This window comes from Canis lupus, chromosome 8, assembly GCF_011100685.1.
Source record: "Canis lupus familiaris isolate Mischka breed German Shepherd chromosome 8, alternate assembly UU_Cfam_GSD_1.0, whole genome shotgun sequence".
NCBI lineage: Eukaryota > Metazoa > Chordata > Mammalia > Carnivora > Canidae > Canis > Canis lupus.
Genome location: NC_049229.1, coordinates 69666076 through 69691546, shown reverse-complemented (window position 1 = coordinate 69691546; position 25471 = coordinate 69666076). Strand labels below are relative to the sequence as shown.

The following is a 25471-nucleotide window of genomic DNA, read 5'->3' as shown; positions in this document are numbered from 1 at the left end:
GCTCCGCCCAATCCCACTGGCCTTCTTCCTTTTTCTCAAAGATGCCAGAGGGCTTTCCATATACCATGCCCTCCTTCTGAAACGCTCTGATCCCAGATCGCCATCTGACCCACCCCCCAGTTAGTTCCTACTCTCCCCTCCCCAGAAAGAACTTTCCAGACCCCCGTGATTACCAGAATCATCCATCCCACTTCTATTTCTCTCTGAGACCTTACCCTACTTTCTTTTTCTCCATAAAACTCAATAGTGGATGTAATTATATCTCACAGCTGGCTTCTTATTGTCCATCTCTCCCATCAGGCTATAACGAGCAAGGACTTTCTCTTGTTCCCTGCTCTACCCCCAGTTCAGAGGAAAGACCTAAGGTCTAGAATCATCTAGAATGCATTCCTCATTGGTTGCTCAATTCACAGACCGTGTGGTTATGCCAGTAACAAGAGAATCTGATAATGAAAAGAGAAAGTCCTACTGAGAATCTGCCAAAGCAGATTACCCTTCCCCAAGGCAGTCATAGAAATGGGCTGGGTCTTGCAGGGGAGGAAAGCAAGTGAGGACCATCAGAAACAAAGAGCAGACTCTGCTCAACTCTCTCTCTCTACACACACTGGAAAGACATGAGGGCAACATGTCTCCCTGTGAAGTTGACACTGCTTCTGGAAAGCCTTTCTGGGCAAGATTTGATGCTCAGAAAGTGTCTGGCCTGGAGCAAATGCAATAAAGATGACCCAGTAGGTATCAGCCAGCATCAGTACCATGTCCTCATGCTGGCGTGGTCTCCAGGGGTTTATCTTACAGAGAGGACTGGGTTCTCATGGGTTCTCATGGCAGCAGGTGTTTGGTGGGAGTGGGATTCTCACTGGTCAACCTCCCATGACGGTTGGTACAGATACCAATATCCCTTCCAGAAGATCACAGCCCTGCTAGGCGGCCACTGTCTGCATAGAGTAGATTCTGGGCATGGGTGCGACAAGTGACAGGCATCGTCAAAGAAGCCTGTGCACCGTGCTCCACCGCCCGTGTACATACCTTGGGTGGGTATGGAAGCCAAGACCTCCTCCCTGCCGGTGGAATGCTGTCTGGGAGGCCCTCCAGAGCAGTATTTGATACTGAAAAACTGGATGTCCCTGTATGATTCGTCATAAATACAGCGAACACAGCAGGGATAACCACTCTTCAAGTACCGAAGGCTAACGCAGCTGAACCGTGTCTTCACCAGAGTCGGCCTGGCCTCCAGCTAGTCCTCCTAAGGACGAATTGGGGACTGAGGGTTAGGAGAATTGGGTGCTACATTTTGTAAATAAAGCCCATGCTCTCTGGCCAGCCATGCATTCCTGTCCCCCAGGAAGGGGCTGGGACCAACAGCTCTTCCCAGGCAAGATCAATACTTAAAAACACAAACCTTCCCTCATATGACTCAGCATAAAGAGAGCCAACCCAGCAAAGAGAAGGTCTTTTCAAGGGCCGGCCACTAGCATGGATAAGGAAACCACCACCTCTTCTCCCGGAGTCTGTCCCGAGAAGTCACTGGATAGGTAGGGACTGTGGATCAGTTGACATACATCATTGATAAAATGTATGTTCTCTGATCAACCATCCATTCCCCTATCATGGACAACGCCCTGCCCTCACGCTGGAGTCCTGTCGGGACACATTTCCAGGTGGGAGTTTGTCCTGAAAAACAGCAGCTCCGATGTGATTAGCCACAAACACAGCAAAGCCCCAACAATCAACCCAATACCACTCCACCCACCCCCACCCCCAGAGGCTGAGCATCGAGGGCTCAGTGCTACAGGGAGGGGGACTGTGGCTTAATCCTATTTTAGTATCTATGCTGCCGAAGCAAGCACAACTGTGGCTTAATCCTAATTAACACACAGGCTCTACAGCGGGCCATTCTTTCAAGTATCTGGGGAGGTCACTCCTCCGTAAAGTTGGAATTATATCCGGGAAAGATGAAATACTGTATTGTGTTTATAATGGAAAAGCATTGAAGAGCGACCCCGCCATGTCAGCCCTGTACAGGCGTGGCCGAGTAGGAGCCCCCACAGCCCCGCCTCCTCCTGCAGGTGGGCTGGATGCTGAGGGTCAAATCAGCTCTGTCTAGACCTTGCACTGGCACTGCCAACCATGACCTCTCCCAGGAGGGCCTCCTGGGCAGGATGGGATACGAGAGCTGAAGGACCACGTACTGTAAGCCACGAATACAGTACTCCCCACACCAGAACTCTGTCATCATGACAGGTCAGATGGAGCTGAGCGCTCAAATGGCCTGGCCCCTGGAAGTCCCGTATAGACGGGCTGTGGCCCGGGAGCCTGTGGACTCTCACATGCTGACTCCACCCATGGATGGTGTGATGGGGCTGACACAGATCCCCTCCCTGCAGGTGGGCACCTCCACACATTCTTCCATGATACCAGCATGAGGTCAACCGTGCGATATCCACCAAAGGGCGCCCCGGCGGCCCCTCGCTGATAAGAACCTTGGTGTCCCATCTCCAAAGCCTGCTTCACTCTGGGGGCTTCTCCTTCTCATTCTGAGGGTAGAATGAATTCTCTGGGTTAGTGGAGCAGGGAACATGCTCACCTAAAAAATGCACACCCCGGGGTCAACTGTGCATTCACGTACCTTAGGTGGAGGTGGACAGTTTTCTTACTGTGAGACTGGCGTCCCCAACACCACGCATCCATCCTGAATCCCTTCCATCGACAGACCCGACCACGCTGGTCATCACAAAAGGATGGGGGGCAGGAGGGCTTTGCAGCAGCACCAGGGTGTCACTCTCAGCATAGGCAAGATCCTGGGGCTCAGGGGACCCTCCACCAAATCTGGGGTCTGGGCCAGCCTGCCTCCCTCATAACAGAGGAAGTTTCTGAGATCGCTGTTGTGCTCCCGAATTGGACGCCGTCTGCAGGGAGCTGCCCGGGGCAGAGCCGTGGAGGAAAAGAGGCATCGGCTGTGTGCAGTCTTCATCGTGAGCACAGGGCGGGAACGCAGCTGAGAGCCAGGCTCTTCAAGGACCCGGCAGCGGCACGAGAGTCCCTCGTGGGAGCCCACCTGGAAAGGAAGTGGACAGTGGGGCCTGTGGCTTCACTGAGACATACGTAGGTAGAGCAGAAGACAACCTTTCACGTACCTGGAGAGATGGTGGCAGGGATTCAGGGAGCCATCCGGGGTGGGGTCTGGCCCTTGACACAGATTGCCCTCAGAGAAGTCTTGAAAGAAGTAACTTCACCTGGAGTATCCCCGGTGGGGTACGTGGTGGAAACCACAGTGTATCCAGGGGGCAGCACAGCCACCCTGCAAGGGGCTGCGTCGGGAGGTTCAGGGCCGGGCAGTGCTCTGGCCCCGGGGGTCGGCTCGCCAGTCAGGCATTCGCCGCCCAGCCCTGCAGGGATGTGGACACGGAGGCCCCAGCTCTGCAGCTGACCCTGCATCACACCCCTCACTCCAAGGCGGGTCGGCATTGACACGGGGCCGACTTTGTACAAATCAAAAACCACAGCAAGTTCACTGCAAAAACACTGCAAAGCCCCCCGGGCTCTTCCCGCCGCCGGCCTCCCTTCCAGGAAGCATGCCTCACGGAGCTCAGGACGGGCCCGGCTCACACCACACACCAGGCACACACTCTCACGTCTCTTGTGCGGGCGGCCCTCCGAGGCAGAGTTTGATATTCAAAAAGAGGTTAACCATGTATTATTCATGGCGAATGAAGCGAACAGAACACGGATAACCTCTCCTCAAATATCCCTGAATAGCTCTGATACGAAAACCATGGCCTCTTCCCCACCGGTGTCTTTGCCTCTGGAACATTCTTGGGATGGGCTGAATCCCAAAAGCCAGGGAGCCAGGCGTTCGCACCCTGTGAAGAAAGCACAGGTGCCAGCATCAACCGTCTGCTCCCGTGCTTGGGTCCCAGGCCTACGCTTGGCCCTGACACCACCCCAAAGTTCAAAGCATGCTCAAAGAGACCCCCAAAGCAGGTTGTAAGGGAAACAAAGCAACAAGAAAGCTTCCTCCGGGGATTCCTGGCAGATGGGATTTGACGCCAAGAAGTGACCAGGAGATTAATGCGTGGCATACATACCTCTTCGGATAAGACGGAGCGTCACGGATCCCCAAGACGAGGTCTCTACCGCAAGGTGGCCTCGGTCCCAGGAACATCTCCTCCGGACTGACTGGAAACGAAGGATTGCAGAATTAGAAGGTCTAAGCCATCGATGACGCTGCTGACCTAGCACCTGACGGGTCCTGCACCAGGCTGACACTAGCAGCCTCTCCCTGGAGGCATGATCTGGCTCCAAAGAAGAGCAATCTCCTGACATCAATGCACACGCTGAGCCCATCACAGATAAGCGTTGTTCACGAACACACCAGGAGCAGCGTGTGGATTCTGGGAAGTTCTCTCATGATGGATGGCATGTGGAGGGCAGGGGGCCGGGGCACACACAGCACAAACAAGGCACGTCATATCCAGCCCCGAACGGTTCCAAGTGTTGTCCACCGACCAGCAGCGCTAGCATCACTTGGGAACTTGCTAAAAATGCAGAATCTTGGTCCCTAAATCAGAATCTGCCTTTTAACAAGATCCCTAGGTGATGAAAATCTTAGAGGCATTTTATAGTTTGAGGAACGCTGTTCTAGCCAGTAGCTCACACGCACACGGATACGCACACACACACTACACACGCGGGCGCACACACACCCCAGAGGTGCCGCTGACCACAAGGCCTTATTCTCAAAGTCTGTGTTCCATCAGCGAGTCTAGGGTCTAGTCTAGATAGACCAGACTCTGGTCTAGAGTCTAGATAGAGTGAGTCCAAAAGAAGGCGTGGGCCCACACCACGTCCACCGAGAATAAACAGAACTTTCAGTGGACAGCTGCTCGGGCACACCGAGCGGCAGGGGTGGCGGGAAACATACCGTGCTGAATGTCTGCGCCTCCCCTGGGCACTACCCCAGGCTTTGGAGATACACCAAAGACCAGGGGACGCGGGACCCCGGTGCCCCCAGTCCACCCCCCAGGTGCCTCGAGAGATGCCTGGAACCAGCCTCTCTCCGAGGGCTGATATTTAAGCACAGAGAAGACAAAAGACAGTTGAATAATTATCAGCATCTTCCACGTGGCCCCCAACACCCAAACTGTTAACTCCACCCCAAAGCCGGTATTAGTTCAAGGAAATCACACCGATGGCTTGCATCCCAAGGCTACTGAATTAGTTATTCTACATCTTCAGAACAGGCATGCTCCGCGGCGGCTGTCCTCCTGCCGAAGTCAGCAGCGTGCTTGGGAGAACTTTTGAAGCAAAGTTGGATACTAAAACAATGGTTGTCCGATATTAATCACCATGAATATAGAGACCATACTACGGACAACCATTCTTTAAGCACCAAAGAACTGCACCATCCAGAAGAGCTTGGCATCTTCTCCAAAGTCGGTGTCTCTTCCAGAACGTTCTTCCCGGGTGGTCCGGACAATAAGGGCTTAGCAGGTCAGCTTCACACACTGAGGGTAGTCAGGCACATGCTTGGGGACCAGTCACATCCTCGGGTGGTGGTGGGGAGCGGGGGGGGGGGGGGGTGCTGACCAATGACCTGTCCCTAAGGCTGGCTTCACGTCCAAGAAGCAGGACCGACGAGCCTCAAAAGCCATGCCTGACACCTGCCCATGACCAACGCAAGTCAGCGGCAGCACCAAGGAGCCCACCGGGCCCTGGCCAAGCTGCGCCCCGCCGCCAGGGCCCCCGCCACAAGCCAAGCGCGTGCTCGCTCGTCCGTCCCCCAGCCCGGCAGGAGCCTTGGGGAGGGGTGCCACACGCAGCCCCCTTCTGGAACTTGCCATGGCGTCCAGGAAGTCTGCTGAGGCAGGATTTGATACTCAAAAAGAAATTGTCCTTGTATGATTCCTCACAAACACAGCGAACACACCAAGGATAATTTCTCCTCAAGTATGAAACAGCACGGACAGGAACACCGGCACCTCCAGGTCTCTGGCTCAGGGTTGGGCAAGTGACTGAAATTTAGCAAACCCAGGCGCTCACGCACACGCGCATGCACACACACGCAGGAGGATACCGCACACGCACGCACACACGCACGCACCACATGCACCTTGGACAGCCTCTCTTTGAGCACCGGGGAGACGAGCTCCCCGAACACGCTCTTCGCACTGCTTGGCATCCACGCCCAAGGGGCCTTCAGAGGGTGGATGGCGGCGCGGGTCAAGAACCCAAGGGTTGACCCTCTCACACGGAGCGGACGCTCTCGCTTGCCCTGCCGACCCCACCGTATTCAGCCTCGTTTCTGAGTGCCACCCGAGAAGGGCCCAGCAGCTCTGCTCTGGACAATCCCGTCACATACCTGAGGGAGGGTCTGAGGTCCACATCTCGACATTGCTCCAAAACGCCAAGGAAGGAATGTGATACCACCACCACCACCACCACCGCCGCCGCCACCACCACCGGGTTCGTGGCACCCGTAAGCATCGCGGCTACTACTTATGAAGTGCCAAGCGCCAGGCTCTACCCTAAGCCACGTACAAGCCTTAACTCCATCAGCCCCCAGCAGCCCCACGATCCCCGCTGGACAGGCGAGGCAGCAGGCACAGCGCGATGAAATCTTGCCCAATGTTGCATGGTTAGTAAGTGTCAGAGGCGGGATCCAAACACAGGAAATCGGACTCTATGGTCTGCGCTCTTGATACTGAAAAAGTGGATGACCCTGTACGATTCGACATGAGTAAAACGAACAGGACAGGGATAACCACTCTCCAAGTACCAAAGGTTAGCACGGAAAAGAAAGCCACTGCCTTGGGAGGACTTGGTACGTCTTCAAGGCGCAGTCCTGGGGATGAATTAGACGCTGCGGGTTAGTGGACCAGGGCACACACACCAAGCGTAAGCGTGCAGGCTCATGTACCAAATCACAACAGTGACGACAAACACCGCCCCACGCCAACACCGACCTGGCCGTCTCAGGACCCGGACCACACACACAGCGCATGCCTTCCGACCCACCCACGCAAAACGGGGAGAGGTGACGCTCCTTCCCTAGTGTCGGCTGCGCGCCGGCAAAGACGTCTCCGAAAAGTGGCGACCCGTAGCGATTTGCCACACAGCAAATGGACACGCACAGTCATGCACACACATACCGCATCCCTCGGTGAGTGTGATTGGGTCCAAGAAGACTCCCAGACAAGGTTTGATACTCACAGAGAGCTTGCCCTTGTATATTCTATGTCAATAAACCGAATATACAAAGGGCAACCTCGCTTTAAGTACCAAACAATAGCATTGGGCAGGTCCATCGCTACGGTTCACAGGCCTGGCCTCGTCTCCTGGGATCCGTCCTAGGGAGGGGTGGGAGATGCAGATCGGCAGACCCGAGGGCAAACACCTCCTGCCAGGTGTGTGCCCGTTGGTCGGCTCCCCATCCCACGGAGCCCAGGGAGGGGCAGAGACGCCAGTGCCCCTTCACGGCAATCGGCATCATGTCCAGGAATCGCTCCAACTCAGGACTTGTTCCTGAGAAGGAGATTAAGCCCACAGCCTTTGAGTGCACGCACAGAGCTCAGCCTCTCGATTTCTGCAAAATGACACCGGGAGTGGAATGAGCATGAGCACCTCCTCCAGGAAGTCCTCCTGATAACACACTGGGCTCTGAGGGCAAGGGGACCGGGCATATTTACATCGTAGAGAAAGCAAAGGCCCTGTGGTCACCACCCCAACATACCTCCCACTGTGAGGCATAGACATCGAGGTCATTCCCAGAACCAGGCCCCTCCCCACTGCCCTCCTGGAGGTTGGCATCATGCCTAGGAAGCCATGCTAGGATGGTTTCTATGGAAAAGGGGTCAACCCCCACATACTACAGAGTAACGGAGAACACACACCCACAACCAGTTGCCCATGGTGGCCTCTCCCCCGAGACGGCCCCACAGAAGGAGTGGGAAGTGAAAGCTAGAGGTCAGCGGGGACCTGACTCATCCCCCAGGCGAGGTGCTCACCTTTCTGAGAAGACATTTGCTCTTGATGGCGGCTGCCACAGGGCTCCTTCCCGAGGCTGGTCCCAGGGCCAGCTGACCCCCACGGCAACCAGGGCAAAGTCAACGGCCACACGGCCCAAGAAATGTCTCTGCAAACAGAACCGGAGCTCTCTTCTCCTAGCCACCGTCCTAGGGGTGAACGAAATTGCAGGCCGTTAGAGAACCGGAAGGCAAACACCGAGACAGAACCACGTCCCTCTGACCTGCCCGGGTTCACATACCTGGCGCAGGGGGACGGCTCCCATGGCTCTTCCCCAGAGCCCGGCAAGTCCTGTAAAGGACACTGTCTCCAAGGCAGGACATGAACCACAAATCACAAAAAGAAAACAGCTCTTACAGATTCATCTCAGGGACCGTGAGCAGGAGAACGTCCATCTGAACACTGAAGAGCATTGACAAGCAAATCTCAGCCTCTCTCCCAAAGCTGATGCCACCTCCTGGAAGCCCTCCAGGATGGATGAGTGGAGGCTGGTCCATCAGGCGTGAGACCGTCCTAAAGAAAGCTGGAGCTCTGGGGTCGACCGTCACGCACGTGTTACCCTTGGAAGGGTCTGGTATCAAGGTCTGTCTCCTGAGCTTGACATTGTACCGGGACTCTCCTGGGTATGACTCGGTACTGACAAAGGGCAGGTCCATGCATAACTCATCTTTAAAAAAGCAAACCACCATTAAACTCGGTGCAGACAAGAGGCGGCGTGTGCAAAAGGCCCCTCTCCCCCCCCCCACAGCCCCCCCCATCAGCATAGCACAGCCTCTGGGGCGTCCCCCAGAGGAGGGTCCCAGGGTCAGCATCACAGCCGAAGCCCATGTCTGGGCCTAGGGAAGCCGGGCCATACCTGGAAGGGCTGACATCTGGCTGACATCTCTGTCCTGAAGATGGAGCTGGGTCCGAGCGCCTTCCCGGTCAGAGTTTGATACGCAAATAAGAGTCTCCCCCTGTATATTCGCCATTAATAAAGTGAACATACAAAGGGTATCCTCTCTTCAAGTACCAAAGAGCAGCTCCAGTGAGGACCACACTGCGTCTTCCGGGGTGGTCTCCTCCTGCGGGGCCTGAGACCAGGGGGAGGGGCCGGTGATAACCCTGCCTCCTGCGTGCTGTGACCCAGCCCTGAGATGGGCTGTACTTCCAGCATCTCTCCAAGACAGGATTGTCTCCCTACAAACAGGCGATCCTACATGACCCAACATAAAATGGATGGATGAAGGGTGACGTTCCCGCAGGGCATGCAAAACCGCCCTGGGGAAAGCTTGCTGCCCCGCCCCAAACCACTGCCTCCAGGAAGTCCACCTGATAACACATTGGCTGCTTGCGGGTAGAAGACACAATAGCATGCATCATCAGAGGGGGAGAAAGCAAAAAAAAAAAAGAAAGAAAGAAAGAAAGAAAGAAAAAAGAAAACCAACACATTCCACGATGGACCGCCCATTCGCAAATGGTGTAACAGGGCTAAGACAAGCATCCCTTCTCCTGAACTTGGCATTGTGTCCACAAAGCCACCCACACTGCCACTCAAAGCACTTATCTAGTGCAAGATCCATCAGAGGAAAATGAAATCCTCGTGGGCCAGTACTAATTAAACAGATAATGACATCAGGGGTCCTGGGTCCTTCCATCACACCCAGCAATGATGCCGAGGGGGTGTCTATGGACAAAAAGAGCACTGGCGCTTGATGGTCCCAGCAGCACGTCCCATGCAGACACTGGGTGCTCTGGGGTCACCCTGTTCCCTCCCTCTGGACTAGCACCAACCTATCCCCTTCCCTCAAGTGGACGTGAAGACCCAGAAGTCAGCCCATGGATGATGGGCTGGGTGTGGAGGCCGGGTGGACCAATGACCCAAATCTCAATTAGACACTGACATTGCTCTCGAGCATCCTTTCATGTATCTGGGAGGTGAACAGACCAGGAGGTCCCCTCCCAGCGCTTGGAATCATGTCTGGAAAGCACCTGCCAGACCAGCGGCAAGGATGCTTCATCATCCCACGAAGCGGGCCCACCCAGGGAAGCACCGCTTTCTAAACAGAACGGTGGCCTTGAAAGGAAAACCAGCACATCATCTCCCAAAGTCATCATCTCTTCCAGAAAGTCCTCTGAAAGACGCACGGGATGGGGAGGGCGGGAGCGCCAGGTCACAAAGAGCAGGAAAGAGGCACATGCCCAGTGGCCAACCATGCACCTGCGTACCCTGCAGCAGTCCTGGCCCTCTGCTGGGTCCCCGAAGTCAGCCTGGTCTCCAAGCAGCCTTCCCAGGCGGGGTTTGCTCCTCGGAGAGAGCTTGTCCTTGCATATTCATTACAATCATACAAACACACGAAGGATAACCTCTCTTCAAGTAGCAAACGGCAGCACTAGCAGCAAGGCCACTGGCGCTGTGACACAGTTGGCATCAGCTCCAGAAGTGAGCCTAAGATAAACAGATCGGATGCGCGGGGTCAGCAGGCGGGCGGGCGGGCGGCACACGCCGCGTGGGGAGTACGCGCCCGTGGGTGACCCGAGCACCCACTCCGCCCACACCCGCCGGCGCCCCCACCGGTGCCCCTTGCCCCGAAACCCACAGCCCACCCAGGTACGCTCTCTAAAGTGCCTGCGGAGGAGACTGATCCCGGAAAACGCATCATAAACATGGTAAACACACAGACAACGGAATTCATTCCAGGTCAGTAAAGCACAGCGCAGCCTGGAAACCACGCGCTCTATGCCGAGGGCGCGTTTCACGCAGCGCGCGGGGCTACGTTGCGGTGGGCTCCTGCACCCGGCAGGGGTAGCCACACCATCTCTTCTTTGACGGCGAACTTCATATCGGCGGAGATTTCCCAGCAGCATTTGATACTGAAAACGTGGATTTTCCTCTATGATTAATCATAAATAATGTACTCATAGAAGGAGAATCTACCTTTTAAATACCAAAGAAGGATTCTGTCCAGGAGAGCGTGAACCTGCGTTTGAGTCATCAAAAATGAAAGTCACGTAAGGTGGACGAGCTTCCACGCAGAAATCGGACGACAGACCCCCGCCACACGATAACCTCACCAAGTTGGCCTCCTGGTGAGAAGTGGCTCCTAGGCACGTACGATCCTCAGGCGTTTGTCCCAAACTACCACGCGATGGGCAGCCCACCGCGATCTCACCTGCCCAGGCCCCGGGGCTGCCGGGGAGGGCCTCGCCCTACCGTCTCCTCCAGAAATATTCCCAAAGCAGCATTTGATACTGAAAACATGGATTTTCCTCTATGATTATCTATGAATCACGTAAACATAGAAGGAATATCCACCTTTTAAATACCAAAGAAAGACTCAGTTCTGGAAAGGACAAATGCGTGCACAGTTCATCAAAAGTGGAGGCGAGACAGCAAAGCAAGTTGCCTTCGGTCCTGTGGCACGGCTGTGACGACACACCACGGCCTCTCTGCCCGGGTGGCTCCTCCGCGAGCGGGGGCTTCTAAAGGTGATGGTCGGCAGACATATGGCACGAACGAAGCACATGTTCCGCGGTCCACCAGCTTTTCACTTACCCTGACGGGGCGCAGCCCTATCTCGCTCCCCTGACCGTTGGCTTCAGGCCAGCCATGTTTCCAAAGCAGCATTTGATACTGAAAACGTGGATTTTCCTCTATGATTAACCATCAAACACGTAATCATAGAAGGAAAATCTACCTTTTAAATACCAAAGAGGATTAATCCTGGAAAGCGTGAACCTCTGCACAATCCATCAAAAATGAAAGACGCGTGGCACAGCAAACACGGGTTGGCTGCCACGGAGAGACCGTGACCACGGACCCCAGCCTCCTCCCCGCGGTGGCGGCTCCGTGAAGGCCTCGCAAGACGAGGGGGGGTGGTCTGCAGGCATATGGCATGAAGATAGCGCATGGGCTGGGGGCCACCGTCTTTCCACTTACCCTGGAGGGGCTCACCCCGCCCCCCGGCTTCCCTGACGGTAGTGAGAGTCCAGCCATGCTTCCCAGCAGCATTTGATACTGAAAACGTGGAATTTCCTCTATGTTTAACCATAAATAACATAAACATAGAAGGAATATCCACCTTTTAAATACCAAAGAAGGATTTAGTCCTGTAAAGCCTGAACCTGAGCACAAACCATCAAAAACAAAGGTAACGCAGGGCCGGCGTGCTTGGCTTGTGCCTGCAGGGGTGGCGGGGTGGCGGTCCCCTCTGAGGACGGCAACTGTCCCATCACTAACGAGAACCTAAGTTTTGGGATGTGTCTTCGGTTCGCTCCCTCTGTTGGCGGGAGGAGGGGCGGGAGGCGCACATCAACTTTCCTCTCTTTCCCCCGAGAGGGGTTTCGTGTTCCGAAGTGTTTTAAAACCAACTTCAAATACCAAAAACGTGGATTTTCCTCTATGATTAACTATAAATCCCGTAAACATAGAAGGAACATCCACCGTCTGAATATCAAAAATTGAACAGCCCCAGAAAGCACAAACCTGCATGCAATTCGTCAAGTAAAAAAGCATCGTGGGGCAGTCTAGGACCTGTGGCACTCTGTGGCGGAGCTGTGACGCCAGGCCCTGGCCTTGTCGTGTCCAGATGGCAGGCCTGGCTCACAGGCACATGATTAGGGGTGAGCCCTGCTGTCTCTCATCCTGGGGAGGATCCCCCTAATGGCTCATAGGGATTTCACGGCCAAAAGTGTTTCCAAAGCAGGGTCTGAGTCCGAAAAAGTGGACACACTTCAAAAATTCGCCATTAAATAAAAGCAAGCACAGTAGGGATGTCCGTTCTTTTACCTTCCACAAATATCACAGACAAAAGAAAAAAGACCTACAAAGTTCCTAAAGTCAGCCTCAAGTCTGTGAAGCCTGTCTAAGGCACCCGATGGCGAAGGCCACGTAGAAGTGTGTGCTGAGAGCTGAGCATCCTTTCACGTACCTTAGAGGGATTGAGGACACCAAAGAACTTTCCAGAAAGGGAGACTTGTATCCAAAAGGTCCCGATAGTCAGGATTCGGTAAGTCAACGGGATAGGCTGTTAGGAGTACACAAGAGAAAGATCACAAACGAGACCTCCTCAAATACAACCAAGTGGCATCAAAGCATGATGCTCACCAGCCGCCGCCACCACCACCCCCGGAAAAATACCCCACAGCTTCCAGAAAAATCACTCTTCAAGTGGACTGTACACAGAGACTTACTGACATAGGTGCTATGGATCCTCAGTAAAGTATGCTTCCAACAGCAAAAACAAAAGCATCGATGACCCCAGACGTAGTCCCTGCCCTGTAGGGTCGTCACCTCCAGCAGGTCCTCCTGAAAACAGAGTCAGTGCCGAAGACACGTGGGCCAGGCGGCATTCTTCATAAACAACGCATAGGCTCTCTGGTCAACTGGTCAACCCTCCATTCGTATTCCCCAAAGGGGCACCCACATCAATACTGCTGTCCTAGCGTTGGAATCGTTTCCAAAAAAAGTCTTGTGCTTGCAAAACCACTGCCTGTCATGAAGGGTGGGGTTAGACATGCCTCCTAAGGACAAATAGATACTGAGGATAAAGTGGACCGAGGAACATCCATCATTTACAAAGAGCCAGATGCGGCTTGTTGAGGAAGCCGTCCTGATCCCCCCAAAGCCCCCAAGCACAATCTGTCATAAATAAAGCAAACACACAAGGCCGAGTGTTCTTCACATACCATCAGGAGCAAGGCCACACTCCCTCGGTGGGAGCTGCCTCTATGAAGCCCTGTCAAAAATAATGAGACACAGCTGGTTGGGGGGGGGGTCAGATGGTCCAAGTCATAAATAAGTATCCACGTGTCTTCCCAGGGGTGATTCTTGCAAGCATGGCCATGAATGAGGACGGCTTGCTATCGAGGAGGAATACCTGGCTGGGCAATTTTTTTTTTCCATTGAAATACAGGCAGCCAGGCAAGAGTGGGGATAGAGGTAGTGACTAGCCACCGAGCTCCTCCCCAGGTATCCCGGACGGCAATGCCAACCCACCTGTTGTCGCTTCCAAGAGGTTAGCATCCTCCCTGAGCGTCCTGCTAGGGCTAAAATGTTGGTTAGGGTACCAAAGGCCAGTGAGCTGAGGGTCCTGCTGACCGTGGCATGGCTTCATCCCCTTCCCTCCCCTGCCACCAGCATTTCCTTCTGGAATGGTCTTCCTTAGAATGCTTCTTGAATAAACCACCTGCCCCCAAGTCCTGAGGAGCAACCCCCCCCCCGCCTCGCCTCCTCCAAGTATAAGGAAAAAGTATGTGTTAATCACAGCAGGAAGAGGACAGAAAGGTAAGTCAGAGCCTATGTCCTGGGGACCCAGGGAACCCCTGGAGCAGTAGCTGAGACGGGAGATAGGGACATCTGAAGAGTGCAAAGACCCCGTGGTCTCTCTTTCTCTCTGTTGCCCATTTGGGAAGTTCCCCCAAATAACCTGGTATTCCACACCTTTAAAAAACAGCTATTGTTAAAATAAAGTTACGTTAAACTAAGTTACACACAAAAACATCGGCACACCTGCCACATATTTGTAAAAATTCCCACGATCATCTCGCATCTGTCATTTCAATTTTTCCAGCCTAGGTCTGTGTCTTATCGTTTCCTACAGAAGTTGACCTTCAGAAACCAAGGGGCTGGCGAGTGTATATTTGGGATTCTTCTAAAACTCTGAAAACCGTGTTAAACATTTTTTGGTTCACATTTCTTTGTCGACTCTTCAAAGAAATTGGTGTCACAGAACCTCATTTTCCACATATATGGCTTTACCTTCGGCAACAAGATTATATGGTGATTCATTCAATAAATTCTCAGATCTCAAAATAAATAAATGAAGGAAAACACTTGCCATCTGGTCAACCATCTGCTCACATACCCATACCCTCAGAGAGGGAGGGGCTCACACTCACACCCATTCCTGAACCTGACACCACGTGCCGCGGGTCCTTCAAGAAGGCATTTGATGATGAAAAGAGATCAACCGTGCAATATCTGCCATAAACAAAGCAAATACATCACGGACAACCTCCTTTCGAACATCTCAGACCAGCTTCTGTGACCACGCTCGTCCTCTGGCCGCCAGGGACTCCTCCTACAAAGGAGACAGAGGGTGAGGGTTCGCGCACGGGGAACACACGCCATCCGAGACGTGCTGCTCCCTCAGGGCCTCTCTCTGACGTACCTGGGGTGCTACAGGTAACCGTGGCCCACCCTGACATTAGCAGCAGGATTCGATGGAAAAGGAGGCTCAATGGAAAGAGTACTGTACCTTTCACGTTTCCCAGGCATAAAACAGAGGCCTCATGGGACAACCGTTCAACCTCTAGAGTAGAGGTGTCTCAGAACCAGAATCCCCTCCAGGAGCATCTCCTCTGGGCTGCAGGGACTCTGCGGGCCCACGGGCCAGGTGGCACACGTCATACACAGGAAGCATACACAGCCCGCCCGCCGTGTTGAGTCCAGAAACCCCGAGGAGGTGCTCCCGTGGCCGTGCTTTCCCGAAGTTGGCACCCCACCATCTAGAAGGATGGGACCTGAAGGTACAACAGGGTAACTGTGTGTGCCACAGCTTGGACAGCCTTTCTCCACGGGGTGCAGATAAGGCTGACACGGAGACAGCTGTTTCCTTTCCAAAGGCGCTTCTGCCCCTGGGAGGACCTCTGAAGGGAGGATGGGCCCTAGAGAATGGGTGGGACGGGAGCCACCACTGTGCAGGCATCTGCTGGGCCCAGGGAGACCCGAGTACCCTCAGTGGGGCTGCCAGCAGCAGCTCTTCCCAGAAGCTGGTCGGTGCTGGGCGTCAGTGACGGGATATGATACTCAAACAGAAGTGCACCCGTATTTTTCGTCATAAATAAAGCGAAGAAACACGGATAACCTCTTTTCTAGTACCAAAGTGTAGCACCAAGAATGACCCCGTGGCATCTCGTCCCAGCCGGCGGAGCTCCAGGCACTCCTCCTAGGGTAGACAGAAACAGAGGGTGAGTGGCCAAAGCGACCGTGACCGCCCCACACACGCTCTCTGGACCGTGACCCACCACTGACCCCCGAGAGCTGCTGACACCCCGAGCGTGTCAGCTCAAACCACCTATCCTCCCGGGCAGATGTGGTCCTGGAATGGGCCCGGCCAAGAATGACTCGTCACGAACACAACGAGTTCATTTGGGAAAACTCCTCTTCGAGTGCCACACAATGGAGCCGTCCGGGAGCCCTGGGGCCCCTCCTCCAGGAAGGCAGCCTGAGGATGGATTCATGGGGGCGGGGAGCAGAGAGACCCCAACAGCTGAGTCGCTCACGAGGCCCCATTCTGCAGTCACATCATTCTGTGGCCCTCCTTGGGGGCCGGCACCGAGGTCCCTTCTCCGCTGATGGCACCAAGGTCCCTCTGAGGCAAAACAGGAACCTGGGAAGAGTCAGGCTAGGGGAGGGGAGTGTTAGTCCCCATATAACAACCATCCTGGGGAAACCTCTCTCCCAGACCACAGGGACTGCCACCTTCCGCCATTGTTGGTGCTCCCAACCAATTCCACTATGGATGCGCGGGTGACCGTCCACCAAGTGACACGTCATAGTCAAACTGCACACAGCTGGCAACCGTCCACCCGCACCTCTGGAGGGACCTGGAGGATGGTTTTCACCAGCTACTTGTCTTTAGGACTGTAGCAGTGTTGGGGGGACTGTCACCCGAGTTCCTTTCAAATGTTGGGGGAATTCTTCATGAGAGAGCCTGGAAGTAGGTCTCCCCAGGCCTCCGTGCAGGGGGGGCTGCATAGGACTGAGAGGCCCAGCTGCGTCTATTCTTCGAGGTGGACATGGCCCGTGGCTGAGCTGCAGGTGGCCAGACGCCATGTGTCCCTCAAGCCGCCAACACGCAGGCCCAGGGCAGACCCTCCATGTACGTACCAAGACAGGCAGTGACACCAAGGTCCCTTCTCCAGTTGGGCCCAGGGAGCTCTTCAAGGCGAGATTTGATACCGAGAAAGAAGTGCACCATGTTTGTTTCGGCACGTATCAAGCGAAAATAACACGGGCAACTTCTTCCCAGGCACCAGAGGTGGGCGCCACTGGGCTCGCTCCCTCTGGCCGTCCACCTGCGTGAGAAGGGACACGGGGGTCAGAGTGCGCTGGTGAGCCGGGCCAATGCCACCCATCAAACACGTGCTGGAGAGCAGTAGGGCGCCGGCTCACCCTGGGTGGGGGGTGCAGCACGTCCGGGACGTCCTCGCAGGCGAGGCTGACACCGAGCGGGGGTGGGGCGGGTGGCGGTCCCTCTGCTCCACGACCCCAGGGAGTCCTCCCGGGCAGGAACCGACCATCAGGGCAAACAGGCTCCAGAATATTTCCTAATAACTCCACAAATGCTCACAGAGAGCGTCACTCCAGAGAAAACAGGACAGTCTGGACCTCAAGACGGAGTTTCTTTCACCAGTCAGCGGTTCTAGCACGGCCTCCTCTTGAGGGACAGGAGACCGAGGAGTCGGAATCAGGCCAAAGAGGCCACCAGGGCAGCATGAGCTCTCCTGTGTCTTGCACGGTTCCGATGGCTTCCCCTCCTGACAGGAGCTTCTGTTTCCTTCGCGACACGGCTGTGCTCTACAACACCGGCCGTTCAGGGTCTAGTACGACTTATGGCAGGTAGAGCAAACCCATCACAGAGGGCCAAGGAGCAGTAGATGTGAACAAGAACATCTTCCCCAAAGTCAACAGCACATCCGGGAAAGTCCTCCGAGGAGGGAGGGAGTCTGAGGGTGAAGGGTCAAGGGAGATGCTCTGGGATCTTCCATCCTTCAGGTCTCCCGGAGAAGGGCCCATGCCAGGGGCCCTACCCTGGATACAAAACACATTAATCAGGAATTATTTGTCATTTCATAAATCAACACATTTAAAGTCCAAACATAGTAAGTCCGTAAGAAAAAAATCCCTTTTTTACCAAGAATCTGCCTTAGATAGGATAACTGCGACTAGCCGACCAAGAGACACATGCCACTGAAAAAAGTGCATGAGGTGATCATCTGTTTTTAGCCCAAGATAAAACACAACTCAAACTGGCTTAAACGATAGATTTTTAGGCTTCATGCAACTCATAGGCCTAAATAATGTGAAAGTGAAGAGGCAGGGCAAGCTTCAGGTACAGTTTGATCCAGGGGCTCAAACAATATCATCCAGGTCCTGGTTCCCGGCTAACTCCCTAATCACTGCCTTTTATGGTACACATTTCCGTCTCTGGGTCTGCACAGCCCGGCCTTGCACAGAATCAGGCACTCTCCTCTCGGTCATTAAATGGCCATGGGAGCATCAAGGCTCACATTACCACATCACATGGCTGATGGGAAATACAGGATCTACTCTGGCATCTCTCACAGGAGATGGAGAAATATTTCCTTTCCCAGAAGCCTCGGCAAACACCTGGCATCTCATTAGCTCAGTGGAGTTAGGGGCCCACCTTTGGATCCATCGCAACAGCAAAGGGGAAGAGATAAAGCAACTCACTTAACCCGGGGTGCTGTGTGTAGGGTTGGGGCACCTGGGGGGTGGGGGAAGGGGCTTCAGTCCAATCCGGGCCACGTGGCAGGAAGAGGGGGAGCTTTCAGGACAGAAGCCAGGGGAAACTGAGGAAGGGGAAGGAACACATGCAGGGGGGCCGAGATCTCGACCAAAGCCCACTACGGCCGGAGCAGACGCGGCTTCCCCGAAGTCGGCGCCCGAAGCCAGCAGTCCTCGAGGCAGATTTTGGATACTGAAAAAGAAGTGCACCGCGAATGTTTCGTCACAAATAAAGCGAAAAAAACACGGGCAACTTCTCATTAAGTACCGCAGGTTGAGTCAGAGCGGCGGGGCGGCCCGGGCGGACGTCCTGAGAGCAGGTGGGCAAGCACGCCGTCCCGGATGGGCGCCGCGGAGGTCCGGTGTTCGTCAAACACACACGGTGGCTCACGGACAACGCTGCCTCGAACGCAATGGTAAGACCTGGGCCCCGACAGTCGCCCCGCTGCCGACCGGCCCTGGCTCCAGGCAGTGCTCGCGGGGCACGCGGGACGCTGGAGGTCACCGACTCAAGAACGAATCACGAACGAAACCCAAGTGCTCAGTGGCCCATGAGGACTGCCGGGCCACTCGCTCCACATACTCACCATCCCCACATCCGCACCCTCGCCACGACCTCCTCGTAGGTGGAGAGGGGTGCACCCACCCCTTGTCTTTGGGCTTGGCCATGCAACCCGCTCTGGCCAAACAGACGCAGGCAGAAATGCTCCAGTTCCAAGTTTCGGGGTTAAGTGACCACTTACTTTCTCGCGTGCCTGGCATCGCCGTGGGAGCCCCGGAGGAGGATTGCGGGGAGACGTCCACTCCTGCCTCCACTGCACAGAGTAGGCCTGGTCTCTGTACGCTGTCCTGGGGTGGGGGTGGGGGTGCCTTGGATCACGGGGCCAGGAGACGTGTGCTCCCGGGTGAGACATCCACCCCGTACCTCCAGGAATGAGGGCCCCTCTCTCAAGTCGGCATCACTCCAGAATGCCTCTTAGACAGAAGCTGAAACCCAAAGACATCCAGTCTGCTTGGGTCCTCGCAAGTCCAGCAAAGCTGGACAACAGACACGGAGTCGAGTGATGACAGCAAAGCCTCTCTCCCCGAGTAGTGAGCCTGGACGTGAAACCCACCCAGAGAGGAGTGGGATGACCCAGCAGGGGCTCACCGAAACCACACTCAGAGCTCCTCTGCCCCCCATCCCTTCACTCACCAGTAGTGCTGTAGACGCCAACGGCCCTGCCTGGAATCTGGCATCGCATCCAGGAGATCCTCTGGGGGTGAGACTTCCCACTGAAAAGAGACAGACCGTGTGACATTCATCATCTACGCGCCTAGCTCATCAGACCGGCCCTCTCCGGGTACCACAGAATGGAGCTGACTTCACAGCCACAGACGATCCCCACATCAGCATCGCTGCGCTCACGCCCTCCCACCGGGCCGCCCAAGGACAGACGGGCCCCCTGCATCAGCTGATACACCCATCCTGCATTCAACGCACGCTGCGGGGAGGGGGGCGCGGTGGGGGCACCGATAGCAAGGCCTCATCCCTGACCTTGTCTGTAGGCAGGCGGACGGTCCTCCTAGGCAGGATGTGAGGCTGAAAGAGAAGATTATTCACTAATGATTGTTTATACTTATTTTAAAACGATGAGACAGGGATCCCTCCCGCAAAGGGTGACCGCTCTATAGACACTGTATTCACACTGGCCTCAAACCCTCCTATATCTTCACCAAAGCATCCACGTGCACCAAGATGTCATCCCACAGATGAACTGGGCGCTGATGGATAGTCAAACGGGTGACCTACAGCATAAATGAAGCGCACGTCACCGGTCTACCATCCTCTCAGCTACCCTGGAGAGCGGCTGGCATTACAGTCCCTTCAATGATGCTGTTGGCGTGTCCAGAAAGCCATCCGAGCGAGACCCCACCCTGAAGAGCCACCACCCACCGGGAGTCATCAAATAAGACGCACACCATAGTGAGCCGCCTCCCTCCACCATGAAAACCTGGGCCCTGCTCCAAATGTGGCCTCCCTTCCAAGGAGCTGTCCACGGGACGGCAGGATCCTGAGGGCCACACACCGCCCGCCCTCCGCCCCGCGACACATGTCGCCCGGTCCGCCTTCCTTGCGCCTACTCAGGGTGAAGCTGGCCAGGTCCCTTCCCTGAAGGCCGCATCGGGAACAGGAAGTGCCTCCAGGGTGGGATTTGATACTAAAAAAGAGGTTTCCCGTGTATGTTTCATCATAAATAAAGAGAAGACAACACGGACAACCTCTCCTTCGAGTATCGACGATTAGCACTCATAAAAAAAAAATTAAAAGAAAAAAAAAGGAAAACACAAAAAGAAAACTGCTGAATCTTCACCGACGCTGGTGTGACCTCTGGGGACATTTCCTGAGTCTACGCTGCACCTGGGAGGCCAGATGTCATGTGTCCTATTCAAGCGTCCTGCAGTGGTTTCTGGACATCAGCCAAGAAACCCCTTAAAACTGATACCGGAAAGAGGTCCCCCATGAAATATTTTCCACCAAGACAGAGAACACTTAGTGTACAACCTCCCTCCGGTTATTGGCGCCTTCCTGCTGATGGCGCCACAGTCTCCTTCTGGAAGTCCGTAGGCCTCCGCGAGTGCCTCAGCGCATCAGGACAGAGTTCCCTGTACTGCCCACACTTTGTGGTCCTGGGACAGGTGACGCGGTCTGCAGCAGGCTGGCAGCCCGGCCCCTGTGCCGAACTGGCCATGCGGTCTTCCAGGCTAAGGTGTGATCCTAAAACCAGATGCACAGTACGGGGTTGGTCATAAGTCAAGTGAGCGCCCACTGCAACCTCCTGCTGGGTAGAGGAGGAAAGCAAGGGGCGGGGCCGGGCCCCTGCCCTCCAGAGGAAACACCATTCAGTGGCCTCCACTGCTTTCCCTTTAAGTTGGTACCATTGAGGAATGAAAACCAATCTCCTTTCCTTCAGTCGGTTACCCGAATGTTGGTGCCAACTCTGGGTTGGCTTTTCTGTTTTGCTACCAAACACCTTTGACCATTAACTTTTTCATCATAGAGGGATTATTGAGATCTCTGGACTCTTTGCAGCCCCACCAGGGAGGGAGGCCAGCCAAAACCCTGATAGGATGGAAGAGAGAGAGGAGTCACACCCCAAGGGAAAGCAAGCCCCAGGCTTCTTCTTCCAGAGTTATACGACTGTGCCCTTCCTTCCCTCCAGGTCAGGCTAGTGAGCAGAGGACAAGGAGAGTCATCATCAAGCCATATGCCACCCCCATGCCCCACATTCTGTCTTTCAACTTCTGCTTAACTAATGGAGTGCATGAACTCAGCAGTTCCTTGCCCGGATGGCGCCTTACCTCTGCCACAAGTTGTCTGTCTGTCTGTCTCTCTCTCTCAGCTCTTTCTAGGTAGACAAGATGGTGTTTGAGCATCAGCTGATGTTAAAGACTGGGTTGTGCCCGTCACCGTCGCCACCGCATGTGTTCTGGCTCTCAAAAAACAGAGTGGGATTTAGTGGAAATGACCGGGGCCTTCTTAAGGACCCCCACGTCCCTTCCCCCAAACGTCTCAAAAGAGCCCAGAATCGAGTCATGGCATACTGCCATCAAAACCAACACGCCATCAACAACTTACCTCTGTGCCTTGGCTTTTGAGCCGGCCAAGAACCATCTCCTCTCCCAAAGGTTGACGTCGTCTTCTTGAAGTCCTCCTGAGAAGGACTGGCAAGGAGCACCAGCGTCAGACACAATGGGCAGAGCGAGGGAAGCCTAAGTGTTGGCTCGCTCACCCAGGACAAGGGCTGACCACTTCCGTCTGTGCAGAAGTCTCCCCAGCTGGCATTTCATACTGAAGAGTGGTCGGGGGAAATGACTTGCCCTAGAAGAAACAAACACACCAAAGGAAACCTCTCCTTAAGGACTGCAAAGAAGAATCATCCAGAGAAACCCAGCCTCCTCCCTAACATCAGCATTGCCTCCTAAGGGTGCATAGGATAGAGTGCATCCTAGTGCATCTCTGGTAAATCCCACGGCCTGAGGTTAGCTAGCTGCTCACGTCTCCTGGATCAGGGATGAGGACAAAGGCCTTTCCCCTAAACTGGCATAACAGCAAGCACTCTTCCAGGTTTAACATTAATCAACACCAGAATTCTTATTAGAGATAAACAGGTCCATCCCAGACTAACGTCAGGGGAACCCTCCGACCCCCCACCCCCCACCCATACACACAAAGATCTCATCTTGATCTCAGAATAATCTTTTTTTTTTCCCCAGAGATGTTATGACGTCCAGAACACCTTTTCAGAATGAACTAGAAGCTGAGGGGCAGAGGCCCGGGCCACCTACATTGTCTCTCCAGGGCATGCTGTCTGTGCAAGAAGCATCTACCTAACGTGGGCTGGGCTTACTCCAAGCCCATCGCCAAAGGGGACACAGACCAGCCATCCCTCCATAGCGGGACCGGATACTGCATGAGGCTGGCTGTGTATGCCTCCTCGGAAGCAAGATAAACACAACTGCTGATGACCTACCTGCATGTTCTGGGACATGGAGCTGTCATGGGGACCGCTGTCTTCCTCCAGGTCAGCAGCACCTTGGGAAGGCCTCCTAAGAATGGATAAGATATTGGAGGTTAGTAGAATAGATGACAAAAGTCAGAAATATGGGACAGGCTTTGTGGCCAAACACATATTCGTGTCCACAGTGCCCATTCCCTGATGCTGGGATCTGGACCAGAAGGCCTCCAAGGAGAGGCAAATGCTGGAAAAGAGGTTAACTGGGTGTGTTTCATCCTCATGAAAGAAACAGAAACCCAGAAAACCTCTCTTCAGGTACCACTGATTAACACTGACCCAGAAGACCACTGATCCTTCCCCAGACTGGACACTCCGTTCTGGAAGTCCTGCTAATATGACTGGACACTGATAGTTAGTGTAACAGGTGACGTTAGTTGTAAATATAAGGCACAGGCTTTGTGGTCAACCACTTATTTCTGTCCACTGGATGGGAGCTGACAGTAACACCCTTCCCTGAAGCTGGGATCTGGACCAGAAGGCCTCCAAGATGGGATTTGATACTGGAAAAGAGGTTAACCAGGTGTGTTTCATCCTCATTAAAGAAACAGAAACCCAGAAAACCTCTCTTCAGGTACCACTGATTAACACTGACAAGAATACCACTGATCCTTCCCCAGACTTGCCATTCAGTTCTGGAAGTCCTGCTACTATGGATGGGACACTGCGCATGAGTCAGTTTGCTGGTGTAAGCCATCAGTTCAGTGCATGCTGTCCGACAACCAACTATCCAAGTACCCCCGTGGAGCAGACCCCAACGGCATCCCGAACTTCCTAAAGTTGGCATCCTGGCCAGAGGGTAGTGATACCACAGAGAGGCTGGTCACAAGAACCATCGGATTTAGAGTTAACCCCCAGGGCCACAGAGAGACACGGATGCCCCAAGGCAAGGCTGGCTCCCCAAAAGGTCTTCTCAACCCTCCCCAGATACTGAGGTGCACGGGCCAAGCGACCTGCGTCGTAAGTAAAGTGCACGCGCTCTGGTCAGCCGATCACTCGAGTACTTTGGGGTGGTGCAGACAGCATGCTCCTTTGCCTGTGTTTGGACGGCCTCACATTTAGGAAGCCCTCCAAGGAAAGGCCCTCCTACTAAAAATAAGTCCAAGTTTGCCATATCTGGCCCACGTATGGTGGACACCTCGCAGACGCTCTCTCTTCCAAGTCTAGCGGAGCCTGGCTGGCCCTGGTTTATGGTCTCTTTCCCAGAGTCGCCACTTCTTCCGGAAGTTCTCCAAGAGGAGATCAGATACTGAGGGTTAGTGGACCAGGTCACAAACGGCACAAATAAAGCGTGTGCTCTCTGGTCAACCATCTCATGTACCCAGACACGTGTCGATGCCACTCGCCTTGTCCGCAAAGTTACCCCTGCCCTTGAAGCCGCCAAGCCAGAGTGGTTTGCTGAGAAAAAGGCTGCCACACATGAGTTATCAATCACACACAAGACAAAGGAACGCATCACAAACCCCGCGGAGTTGCAGTGAGCGCAGAACTAGTGTCCCCACCCCACGGTTGATGTTAGCTCCAGGAAAGCTTGCAAGGCGGGATTAGATACTGCAAAGAGGTCGACCGTGTAATGTGCGCCATAAATAAAGCGAACGCGCCACGGACCACCTCTCTCCAAGTACCAAGCAGCAGCAGTACTGACACCAGGACAGTGGCTCTTCCTCAAAGCTGATATCACCTCCTGGAAGTCTTCCGAGGCGAGATGTGATATTGAGAAGAAGTAGACCATGTGTCCTACGTCATAAATAAAGCGTACACACCATGGTCAACCGCATCTTCAAATACCAGGAAGTGACGCGGACCCTGCCTCTCTTCCCTTAATTTGGTGTGTCACCTCCAGGAACCCCTTTGCCATCAGTGAGCGTCATGAATTATCACCAATCAGCAAACGTGGCAATGACCACAAGCCCGTGTCCAATGCCACTACCATCTCCAGGATGCCCTGTAAGGCTGGGATTGGGTGCTGAGTGTTGGTGGGGGGACCAAGCGGCCAACGTCATAAATAAAGCACGTGGTCTACGGCCAGGCGCCTGGTGATCTATGCCGGATGGTGCCTACCACACAGGCCTGCTCTCAAGTCGGCATGGCCCCCGGGAAGGCCCTAAGGCTGACTGATGCTGAGAATTAGTGGACCATGTCACATACGTCGTAAACAACACGTACGCTTTATGGTCTACCATCTCTCTACACACTGTGGCGTGGTGCTGAAGCCAGACCAATGTGTCTCCCACGAAGTTGGCTTTGCCTCTGGGAAGCCCTCTGCGACTGAATTTGATATTGAGAAGACGTGGACCATATTACATACGACATAGAGCTAGCGCATGTTCTATGGTCAACCATCTTTTCAGGTACCGTGGAAAGGGCTGATGTCAAAACC

At 54.4% G+C, this 25471-nt stretch overlaps 22 non-coding genes across 22 annotated transcripts; all 22 read right to left on the bottom strand.

Moving 5' to 3' along the window:
* Positions 1 to 1102: 1102 nt before the first annotated feature.
* Positions 1103 to 1182, bottom strand: MIR487A (microRNA mir-487a). The gene has a single exon (NR_049491.1). It is a non-coding gene; the product is annotated as a microRNA mir-487a (primary transcript).
* A 3333-nt stretch (positions 1183 to 4515) lies between these two features.
* On the bottom strand, positions 4516 to 4604 carry MIR544 (microRNA mir-544). Its single transcript, NR_049499.1, has one exon. It is a non-coding gene; the product is annotated as a microRNA mir-544 (primary transcript).
* Positions 4605 to 5279: 675 nt separating this feature from the next.
* MIR889 (microRNA mir-889) lies at positions 5280 to 5418 on the bottom strand. The gene has a single exon (NR_128844.1). It is a non-coding gene; the product is annotated as a microRNA mir-889 (primary transcript).
* Positions 5419 to 5873: 455 nt separating this feature from the next.
* On the bottom strand, positions 5874 to 5949 carry MIR539 (microRNA mir-539). The gene has a single exon (NR_049498.1). It is a non-coding gene; the product is annotated as a microRNA mir-539 (primary transcript).
* A 757-nt stretch (positions 5950 to 6706) lies between these two features.
* MIR487B (microRNA mir-487b) lies at positions 6707 to 6764 on the bottom strand. The gene has a single exon (NR_049370.1). It is a non-coding gene; the product is annotated as a microRNA mir-487b (primary transcript).
* Positions 6765 to 7202: 438 nt separating this feature from the next.
* Positions 7203 to 7277, bottom strand: MIR381 (microRNA mir-381). The gene has a single exon (NR_049480.1). It is a non-coding gene; the product is annotated as a microRNA mir-381 (primary transcript).
* A 1652-nt stretch (positions 7278 to 8929) lies between these two features.
* MIR1185 (microRNA mir-1185) lies at positions 8930 to 9058 on the bottom strand. Its single transcript, NR_128840.1, has one exon. It is a non-coding gene; the product is annotated as a microRNA mir-1185 (primary transcript).
* Positions 9059 to 10305: 1247 nt separating this feature from the next.
* Positions 10306 to 10383, bottom strand: MIR300 (microRNA mir-300). The gene has a single exon (NR_049517.1). It is a non-coding gene; the product is annotated as a microRNA mir-300 (primary transcript).
* A 498-nt stretch (positions 10384 to 10881) lies between these two features.
* MIR376A-1 (microRNA mir-376a-1) lies at positions 10882 to 10939 on the bottom strand. The gene has a single exon (NR_049369.1). It is a non-coding gene; the product is annotated as a microRNA mir-376a-1 (primary transcript).
* Positions 10940 to 11241: 302 nt separating this feature from the next.
* Positions 11242 to 11340, bottom strand: MIR376B (microRNA mir-376b). Its single transcript, NR_049476.1, has one exon. It is a non-coding gene; the product is annotated as a microRNA mir-376b (primary transcript).
* Positions 11341 to 11641: 301 nt separating this feature from the next.
* Positions 11642 to 11699, bottom strand: MIR376A-2 (microRNA mir-376a-2). The gene has a single exon (NR_049368.1). It is a non-coding gene; the product is annotated as a microRNA mir-376a-2 (primary transcript).
* A 313-nt stretch (positions 11700 to 12012) lies between these two features.
* On the bottom strand, positions 12013 to 12098 carry MIR376C (microRNA mir-376c). The gene has a single exon (NR_049477.1). It is a non-coding gene; the product is annotated as a microRNA mir-376c (primary transcript).
* Positions 12099 to 12387: 289 nt separating this feature from the next.
* MIR376A-3 (microRNA mir-376a-3) lies at positions 12388 to 12446 on the bottom strand. The gene has a single exon (NR_049367.1). It is a non-coding gene; the product is annotated as a microRNA mir-376a-3 (primary transcript).
* Positions 12447 to 14923: 2477 nt separating this feature from the next.
* MIR3958 (microRNA mir-3958) lies at positions 14924 to 15064 on the bottom strand. The gene has a single exon (NR_128845.1). It is a non-coding gene; the product is annotated as a microRNA mir-3958 (primary transcript).
* Positions 15065 to 16971: 1907 nt separating this feature from the next.
* On the bottom strand, positions 16972 to 17029 carry MIR495 (microRNA mir-495). The gene has a single exon (NR_049366.1). It is a non-coding gene; the product is annotated as a microRNA mir-495 (primary transcript).
* Positions 17030 to 18734: 1705 nt separating this feature from the next.
* Positions 18735 to 18792, bottom strand: MIR543 (microRNA mir-543). Its single transcript, NR_049365.1, has one exon. It is a non-coding gene; the product is annotated as a microRNA mir-543 (primary transcript).
* Positions 18793 to 20732: 1940 nt separating this feature from the next.
* MIR494 (microRNA mir-494) lies at positions 20733 to 20813 on the bottom strand. The gene has a single exon (NR_049494.1). It is a non-coding gene; the product is annotated as a microRNA mir-494 (primary transcript).
* A 2470-nt stretch (positions 20814 to 23283) lies between these two features.
* MIR329A (microRNA mir-329a) lies at positions 23284 to 23343 on the bottom strand. Its single transcript, NR_049364.1, has one exon. It is a non-coding gene; the product is annotated as a microRNA mir-329a (primary transcript).
* A 247-nt stretch (positions 23344 to 23590) lies between these two features.
* On the bottom strand, positions 23591 to 23670 carry MIR329B (microRNA mir-329b). Its single transcript, NR_049488.1, has one exon. It is a non-coding gene; the product is annotated as a microRNA mir-329b (primary transcript).
* Positions 23671 to 24335: 665 nt separating this feature from the next.
* Positions 24336 to 24416, bottom strand: MIR758 (microRNA mir-758). The gene has a single exon (NR_049513.1). It is a non-coding gene; the product is annotated as a microRNA mir-758 (primary transcript).
* A 232-nt stretch (positions 24417 to 24648) lies between these two features.
* On the bottom strand, positions 24649 to 24704 carry MIR323 (microRNA mir-323). The gene has a single exon (NR_049363.1). It is a non-coding gene; the product is annotated as a microRNA mir-323 (primary transcript).
* A 673-nt stretch (positions 24705 to 25377) lies between these two features.
* MIR380 (microRNA mir-380) lies at positions 25378 to 25434 on the bottom strand. Its single transcript, NR_049362.1, has one exon. It is a non-coding gene; the product is annotated as a microRNA mir-380 (primary transcript).
* Between the last annotated feature and the right edge of the window lie 37 nt (positions 25435 to 25471).